Consider the following 9,161-nt stretch of genomic DNA (forward strand, 5'->3'; position numbering starts at 1 on the left):
TTAACATTCCTCATTAAAGCCTACAACCTTATTGTTATTGACCGCACCATTGACTTTATCTTCCAGGTCTTCGATAGGAGCAACACCTTCTTCACTATTATCTCAAATGCATTGAACAGACTTCCTATTGACAAAATGGGGATTAGCATACATTATAGTTTTTTACTGGATGAAAGGGAATGAGAGGAAGTTTGAAACAAGGCCGCACTTTGTTTCCGAAGCTCATGGCCGCATTTGGAACCTATGGAACACGCCGGAGTCGTGTATCAGTATTCAGCTTAGTCTCCAGTTCATGTGTGTGAATATAGATGCAGGCCTCCCGCTTTATTGTGGAAACAGCTGTAACATTTACAGATTGTGATTAAGTTTATTTCTGCGGCGCGGAGAGGTCTCCAGACATTAGGAGATGCACAGTGAGGCCCTGAAGGACATGTAATCTATGCATCAAATGGCTCAATCGCTGCCTATCCCAAACAGAACTGGGTTTTTTCTTTTTTTCTTTATTTGGTAGCCTTGAATCAACTTCATCAACCTCAGGACGGAGCTGCCACATGGGATATTTGTGCTCGGAATAATTGTGTGTCCACAGCTCTGCGCTCAGAACCGCCGAGCGATCTCTGTTTGTTTCTGCGTCCGACATACAAACACACACTTCTTCACCGCCTCCACAATTGGCTTATTTATCCAGACTTAATGAATTCTGCCCATATGCCCTGAGCAGCTGCCGCGTTGCCCCTTCCTCCCGCCCCTGCCGAGCTGAGAAGTGCCCATCCATGTAGAGACAACCTCTAGCTGTCTCTCTGGAGAAGGCTAAGCCTGCCACTCCTCTGCTGGCAGCCAGCCGGTGCCGTCTGAAGCGGACCGCGGACGGCCCGCCGACTCAGTTTAGGGGCCCCGCGTTAGCCGGTTGTGTCCGGCCTCAAATGCGTCGGTGGATCAGAGAGGGGATTAGAAAAAGAGATCCAGAGATGCTGTTTGGCATGTGTTTGCATCCATCTTCTCAATGTGACCTCTGCCTGCGCAGCCTCCTCCCGCCGCTCTCTCCGCCTTTATTCGTTTCCACGCCGTCCGGCGTGCGCGGTATATCCTGGTGCTGCGGCGTGGTGACCTCGCTCCGTATGGTGCAGCGAATTCAATCACATCGTAAGAGCTGCAGTATATACACGGAGTTAGATAGCATGTTATCTGAAAGCTTTTTGGTTATTCACAGGAATGCGATGTCATGGCAAGGTGAGCCGAGTTTGAAGCCTCTGGTTGTCAGATCTGGCGTAACGGGCCTCGCCTAACGTGGGACTGGGTTGGGATTTATGCGCCTTTAATGTTTTTCTATTAAAATAATGGAACCATCACTGCTGTTATAATCCGCGTTGTCCCGCCGCACACTTCCGCAACGCGATATTTCACTCAAAGCGTCCCCCCCCGCTGACACCATGTTAACAATCCCGCCTCTTAATGGTACTCGTGCGGCACCAAACCTACACAGTGTTCCTGTGTCTAGTTCGTAGATTCTAGATTTATTTGTTCCAAAGCAGCAGCCTCTCAATGGAAGCCCTGTCTGCTGCTTCCAGGCCTGTCTGGATTCTGTGTTGTTATTGGTCAGCTTGGTGCAAATGTCTAAAAGAAGAGAAAAAAAGGTTCATACATCCAAAATGTACTGAGCCTCCATTATTTAAAATGCTTTTCCTCTCGTCAGCAGGCCTTTCGTAATGTATCTTGATATTCGGCGCTAATTGGAAGGATCGGCTGAAGATAATACGCTTCCAGGTCTAGCTAATATACTGTGGCGCTGAAAGATGTTTGTACATCTTATCTGGTTTCAATATCTGCCTTCCATATGGCCCAAAAGCAATATGCTGCAGCGTAATTAAAGAAAATGGGGAGATGTGGCGATAGCCGGGGCCTGATGTCGGGGCCCCTGCAGAGTGAGGGGTGAGGACAGACAGGCTAAAACTCTGAAGCGCATTAAGACCCGTTCATTCCACCAGGGGCCGCGTGCCCACCGCAGGTCCCCTGCTGGGATCAGCCGGCGACGGTGAACCGGTCACGAGGGGCTTATTATCTGTTGAAATAAAATAAACGTTAACTACTTTCAAAGGATCTTTGAAACGAGCCTCAGAAGCATCCGCTCTCCTTTCCAGACAGCGGAGGCCGTCAGATCACCGTTATTTCTTTTTTTAATTAAATCTGTTGCGTGGGTTTTGTTTTTTTTTGCTTTTGAAAGATTAAAAGGTTTAGTAGTTTTTGTTAGATACGCAGCACCTTAAAAGCCCTGCAGGGGTGGAGGGACATCGAAAGAGCTCCAAGTGCTTTTTTGTTTACCCCAGGTGGAATGCCCTCCGGGGTATTATCTGTCAAAGCAAGTGGGGGAAGGGGGGGGCTGTATTTTTAAAGCATAACTGTGAGACTGAAAGCTTTTTTGTAATAATAATAATAATGAGATTGACGACATTCATTATTCATCGTTGTCATTACTTCCCACTTTTTCCCTTCGAGCGTTTTTAGTGCAGCTAAAGGTGAGGCAGGGGTGGCTGAAATACGGTCCAGCCCCACATTTGTCATGTATTTTATTATTTCCCTTCTTCACCTCTCAGTCCCGTTTGCGGGGTCCTTCATTTTTCACATGACTGGTTTTCTTATCATGTGGGTCCTCTCCGCTGGCCTAGAAGTGACTTAAAGGCAATAAAACACCAAACATTCTGTGGAACACGGAGGCCTGCCTGCTCGTGGGCGCCCTGCGCTGCCTTTCTGGGAAATTATGATAATAATTCAGTGGCGGTCGGAGTGGCCGAGTCGCCCGCGTGGGGCCGGGGGTGTAGTTGGACTGGGAGTTCACAAAGGCTCGCGGGCAGGGACGGGTCAAGGGTTCGACGCCCTCTCCTGCCGTCGTAGACTCTTTCCATCATGCAGGGAGCGGCTCCATGTAGCCACTATTGATATAAGTTAAGGCTGTTGGGAGTTAGTTGCCCCCCCACCGGGAACGGTGAGGTCAGCCGGGGAGTTTATCATGGCCGGCAAAATGTCTGAGTCAACACAAGTGCAGCGTTTGTCCTCTGAGGGGTCACTGGTGCTGCTCAAGTTTGTGCTAAAATGTTTGTTCCTCCTGAGGTGAAGACACAAAGCAGCGACGGAGCCGTGTCTGCCGGAGCCTTTTGCTGTGTGGATATGTTACTGGGACGGGGGAGGGGCGGAGCGTGGCCCCCACAACACCTCCAGAGTGTGTGAATGAGAAGGAGCGAGGACAGGAAGAGAGCACCACTGAGGTGCTGACAGAGGGGAACGAGGGGCTGAGATTGCACCTGTTCTGGCCCAGCACCCTCCCAGCAGGGCCCCGCCGCGCTCTCAGCCTTCTCCTGGCATCTGTGACGGGGGCCGGGGCCAGCGCCTCCTCCGGCGCTCGCCGCGCCTCGTCTTAGCTTGCGGGAGAAAGACAGGAAACGCTGGAGGCTCCATCTGCCGAGGGCTCGCCGCGGTCTCTGTGGCCCGCCTGGGGAACGGGGGTACACCAGGCCTCTGCAGCTAAGGCGCGGGGGTCTCGCAGTGGTGGAGCGCGGCGTGGGACATCACACGTCACCTGCCAGCTGGTCAGGCTCTCGACTCTGAACAGACTAATGACCACTCAACACAAAATGGAGGAGGGGGGAGGAGGAGGAGAGGTTTGGTTTGGATCGGCTGCTTCTGCTCTCTTGTGAGTCGACTGCATCATATTCCACTGGTTTCCTGCAATATCCCAGTCCTACCAGTGCTCTGCGGGCCCCTGGGATCAAGCTGCCCCCCCCTCCCATCCCCGCTGAGGCTGTTTGTTGGAATTCTGTTAGCGAGCAACGGCGTGAAGTTATTGCGTCAGAAAATGATTATTACAGGAGACACTTCTCAGAGATATGCCTGCTCATCAGGGAGCGGGCATGGGTGTGTGTGTGTGTGTGTGTGTGTGTGGGGGGGGGGTGATGTCTCTCATCTCGGATGTTTAAAACACGTCGTACTAATTTTCATGTGCAAAATTTTCCCATCCAAACTGCTTCAAAGGAAGAAAGCGACGATTTGTGCATGTTTTTTATTTTATTTTAAAGTCCCATCCTGATCAGTAGAAAACCTTGAATAAGCAGAATTTTGAAGGAAACCGCAGCAGAGTCTCGTCCAGTTCGGCGTCTCCATCCTGAAGGACGAGTGCGTCCCAACGTTTTCCAGGCTCTCCTCTGACATCTTAAAAACCACCTTCTTTCTGTCAAAATTTCAATTATTTCCCTCCAGCCAGATAATTTTCCTCCATGTCCCCTTTTCTCCCGAATTCCTCCCCTGATTGCGCCCCCACACACGCATCTATAGATATAAATATAGACGCATATATATAAAATGTATGTGACATTGAGCGTGAGGCAGGGAGAGGTGTGGGGGTCACTCGGCTAGTATGAGCCACCGGCAGCCCGGGCCCCACTGGAGTGACTGGGCTTCATCTGCAAACTGGCAATAAATATATGGCCATCATTTATTTTAATTCACCCCTTTCTTGCTCAAATGGAATAGAATCTTAACCTTGCAGGACAAGGACACTCACATGCTGCCTTGCCTTAGCTGCTAAATTATTCTTCATTCTTGAGGGGGGATATTTAAAAAAAAAAAAAGAAGGTGTGCTGCCACCTAAAAACATTGTCACTGGACTCCTGGACATGAGGAGGGAGTGGGCAGAGAAAGACAGGGTGAGGTGAAGAAGTGGGGGAGAAAAGAAGGGTCGGCTGTGGTGACGGGTGGGGGGGGGGGAGTCAGGAGCCTCCAGAGTGATTTATTTGCCAAATCAGGACACAATGAGTCGATTATGAGTCCTCTAATAAGAGAGAGTGTTTGGGGACTCACTAATTGGGCGTGATTGAGTTGCAGTCTGGGAGCCGGGTGAAAAGGGAACCTGCTCGGCGGCTGTCATGCAATCATCAGCTAATCAGAGGGTTGAAATTAAAACTGCGTGTTTAGAGTAGAGGACAGGATAATGGCGGGGAACCTGTCCACGTCTGCCTGCAGCTGTGTGTGTGTGTGTGTGTGTGTGTGTGTTTGTTTGTTTCTGTGTGAGTACAGTAGTGGAGTTACTGTATGTTTGTGTGTGTGTGTGTGTGTGTGTGTGTGTGTGTGTGTGTGTGTGTGTGTGTGTGTGTTGCGGCCCTCTTTATCTCTGACTGTGAACTCTGATGGTCTTGATGAAGACAATGGAGGACACACAAGGGCCAGGCTGCAATCAGCGTGTGTGCTTGACTTACTGTGTGCGAGTGTGTGTGTGTGTGTGTGTGTGTGTGCACGTGTTTGTGTTATTCTCTATTTTTTTTAAAAGGACAAAAACAAACCATTCCAGCTCAATTTATCGTTTAAACTGAAAATTGAAATTTTAACATCATATGTACATAAATGTTATTCACAGAGATGTCTCTGTCTATGCTTTCTCTAAATAGTTGGGTATATTATTATAAATTAATAAAATAGAAAGGGGTCTCATAATTCATACATAAATGAACAAAAAAAAGCATCAAATCTTAGCAATTCTCAGACAAGAAATTGAGTCAGCAGCTATAGAGTTGTATTCTGCTGTCGTCACTAGGGGGCAGTGTTTATCTGCAAAGCATCGCGAGATTATGGGTTCAGGGCTAATCGATGTCAGGTGTTAAAAGAGAGCTGCAAAGCAGAAAATTACAGCAGCAGTTGCAATATAACCGGGACATCTGTTAAGGTAGAAAACACACATTTTAAGGTACTAAGGGTTTTCATATTTAGATTTTATATGCATTTGATGACATTTCTTTGAGAAGACGCGTGAAAGTCTATCATTTTAAAACTTTTTCCTTCCTCTAAACTAAAAAAAACCCCAAAAATTAAATCGTATTTGTAATTTTACAGTGGGGTTTTAAATACTGCAGCTCCTGGATGTACAGAACAAAACAAAGAACAAAACTCGAACCAGAATGATTCCTCAAAGAATTTATCTGAACTATCTCAGTGAATAAATTCAATGACAAATATTTATTTAATTTTCATTGCTAAAATATTTTTTATAGCATTCACCTTCATTTATAGCAAAAATGTGAATAGCACGATATTAATTATTGAACACTGATGTTGATTTAGCTGAACGTTAAGCCTTTAAGGGTTCACTTTTAAGATGATCAATTATTAATTACCAAACTGCTGATTTGTTAATATGTACCTATAATAATATATGCATTTTATGTTATTTCAGTAAAAGTGATAAATATGGTTTCTAAGTATTTTCAGCAACACAAAGCAGCTATTTAACATTTAATCCATATTTTAATTTTACCCAGTTCATTTTTAGCAATGACATCACTACCAGTCATTTTCAGCCATCCCACTATTTGGAAGTGTTTACATGACAGCTGATTGAAAAAATATTTAAAATAAAAAGCATTTTTTGTTTCTTTTCTGGACATTCGTACTTCCTGTCTGGATCCCCGAATCACCCTGGAAACAAAGCAAAATGCTGTTTTATGTGAGCTCTCCGGAGGCCTGCTCTAATTGCAGATGCGTCTTCCATCTAAAGACGGCCTCACTATAAAAACCTGAAGTGGGTTTAGGCATAAATGGGATTAATTCCCAAAGAATGTCCTTTGGTCTTCCTCCTATAATTTCATTTGCAGGGTCCACAGGATGAATAGCCAAGCAGGCAGTGATGTGGAACTGGAGGACAGGCCTTGCAGGGCCTGTGCTGCTGCACCGCAGCCTTCAGGTTATGTTACCTTGATAATGTCACAGCTGCAGGAACCTCACCGCCCACCGTACAGGACACAGGAAATCCAATTATCTGCCTCCTAATGTGTGGGAATTTTACGCTCTCCTTTCTTAGACTTTGGCCCGAGGGCGAGCCTACCTGGAAACCATTCCTGGGACTGTTATTTATTTATTTACCAGGAAAATGTCCACTGACTTTTTTTTTTTTTTTTTTCAGAAATCGATATAACAGGAAAGTTAAACTAAAGTGATTCTTCAGAAAGAGTCCACCGGTTCCTTTTGTTGCCTTGGACTTTTCTGCAGAAGGATCCTGCAGACCTTGGAAACCTAACATCATGTGCCTGAGCTCACTCGCATACCTGCGTTACAATTTAAACCCCTGAGGGACTTTTTAATATTTTCTGATACTTTACCACACACAGCAGTGATTATGTGCCCCAGAAGTGATTATATGTCGTCTCCAGCACAGATCCAACCTTTCACTGATGAGCTTCGGTCCGGTCCGAAGGAATGCGAATGGAGGGGCCCCGTTAATGAACGGTAAAGACAGATGAGTCCCCCCTTTGCCAAGCAGGTTGCCTCAATTGGATTAGTGAAGCTGAGATTGGGATGGATCTCTGTCCGTGAGCCAAGTGGCCCATAGCTCGGCCAATAATCCAACCTTAAATACGAGCCCGGGATTTCCCTCAGTCGACTCGGCGGGGACTGCTGATGCATTTAAAAGTCCGGACATGTTAAGAGCAATAAACACATCATTTATTGTCCTGGAGAATTAAAGCGCTGTTCTCCAACTGACCACTGGGGGCGCTGTTAGCAGACATCAGGGGCTCCTCTCCAGCCAACTCCGTGTAGAACCGGGGAAACGTCATCAATCACTGTGCGTCCCCCAGTGGAGGAGCTGATGGCGTCCGCGTGGAGAGTCCCGCTCACGCCGATCCATATAAAAGGCCGTGATGTATTAGAGCAGATGAGCAGCAGCGGCGATGACACATGAGTGACAGCTCATTTGACAGCCTGCAGGAAAGTGTGCAGGGAAGTTTCAATCTCATCTAATGCGGCCGAGGCACCAATGCCCCGCTGTAAGATTATGTTTTCCTGTTATGTCCTCTTTAGGATAACGCCGACTGACACCCGCACCCGCGCCGGTCGGTCCGCAGTCTGACCTTTTGACCCGCGATCCACCTGCCGTCCCTCGATCCACTCCAGTCCAGTGAATCGGGTTTCTGAAAGAAAGAAGAAACCAAATCCTGCCTCTGAGCCATATCTGTGGGTAAACACAAACATTTTTTGTGTCATGCATTATCAATCAGCCGTCTCGCGGGGTTTTCCGAACAGGTAATCTCTGTCATCCAATCGCTCCACCGCAGGAGCCGCCCGTCCTGAAACGGGATAGCCGCGAAACAGACATTAATATTAAGCGCAACGGAGATCAGGTTGTCTGACTGCTCTTACTTGTCCTCAGCATCTCGGCACGTGCCTCCTGAAATCAATATTCCTCACCGTCGTGTGTTTCCACTAGAAACGCTCCTCATATCAGAGTTATAGGAATATTTCCTGCCCTGACAAAGGTCAGAGGTCAGAGGACCTGCCCTGGTCACACCTGAAATGCAACAGTAAAGGCTGAACTGGAGGCCAATCGTCCATTTTATAACCATTAAAAAAAAATCCTACATCACACCCACACTGAGGAGTATCTGACCCCCCCCCCTGCATTTTCCGTGTGAGGTCACTGGTCAGGCGGCCCACAAGAGTATCAGCTGCTGTTTTTCCATTAAAGCAGACTACAGTTGGGTGTTTAGCCCTCTGTCAGGCCTGACGTTGGTCAGAGCAGCCCGGTGACCACAGAACCTGATCTCCCCCCACACTTAAGCCTCTGCCCAGTCCAACCCCCCCTCCAAACGCATGTCACACAAATATCTCCTCTCTGCACTTCCTCTGGTAAGCATCCTGTCTCCTTTTACATCTCCCTCTTCAGCCTTCCCGTGCAATGCCGCCCCCCCCCTATCCCGCCCCGACGTGATGCCGTGCAAGCCCGGCGAATATTCGGATTGTCTAAGTGATCATTAAAATTTATGGCGAGCTGACTTCATCCAGCTTGTGAGGCTGCGCTGGCATAAGTCATAATTATGTGATGACACCGTAAGACGAAAGCGTCCACGCTGGCCTCGTCCCCCTGGCAAGTTAAATGATATAATTAGCCCAGTAAGAGGTGAACGCTCCAGATTGGATAAGTTATTAAATGTTTGGATGAACCTGAGCTCCATTTCCCTAACTATCCCCCCCTCTCCATCCTCCATTAGCCCATTAGCAGTTATGCGATACTATATGCTGATGGGGCAGTGGACAGAAAAAGTGGGTAAATCAAGCCTGACCACTGGTTGTATTATGGACTGCTTGTGCGAGGGGCCACTGAAGGACACTGTAAGACCGGAGAGAAC

The 9,161-nt window shown here is 47.6% G+C and overlaps 1 long non-coding RNA gene across 1 annotated transcript; it reads left to right on the forward strand.

Moving 5' to 3' along the window:
• Positions 1-5,668: 5,668 nt before the first annotated feature.
• Positions 5,669-8,398, forward strand: LOC115248861 (uncharacterized). Its single transcript, XR_003887585.1, has 2 exons — positions 5,669-5,728; positions 6,941-8,398. It is a non-coding gene; the product is annotated as an uncharacterized lncRNA (long non-coding RNA).
• The last annotated feature ends 763 nt before the right edge of the window (positions 8,399-9,161 follow it).

The sequence above is a fragment of the Takifugu rubripes genome, chromosome 2, assembly GCF_901000725.2.
Source record: "Takifugu rubripes chromosome 2, fTakRub1.2, whole genome shotgun sequence".
NCBI lineage: Eukaryota > Metazoa > Chordata > Actinopteri > Tetraodontiformes > Tetraodontidae > Takifugu > Takifugu rubripes.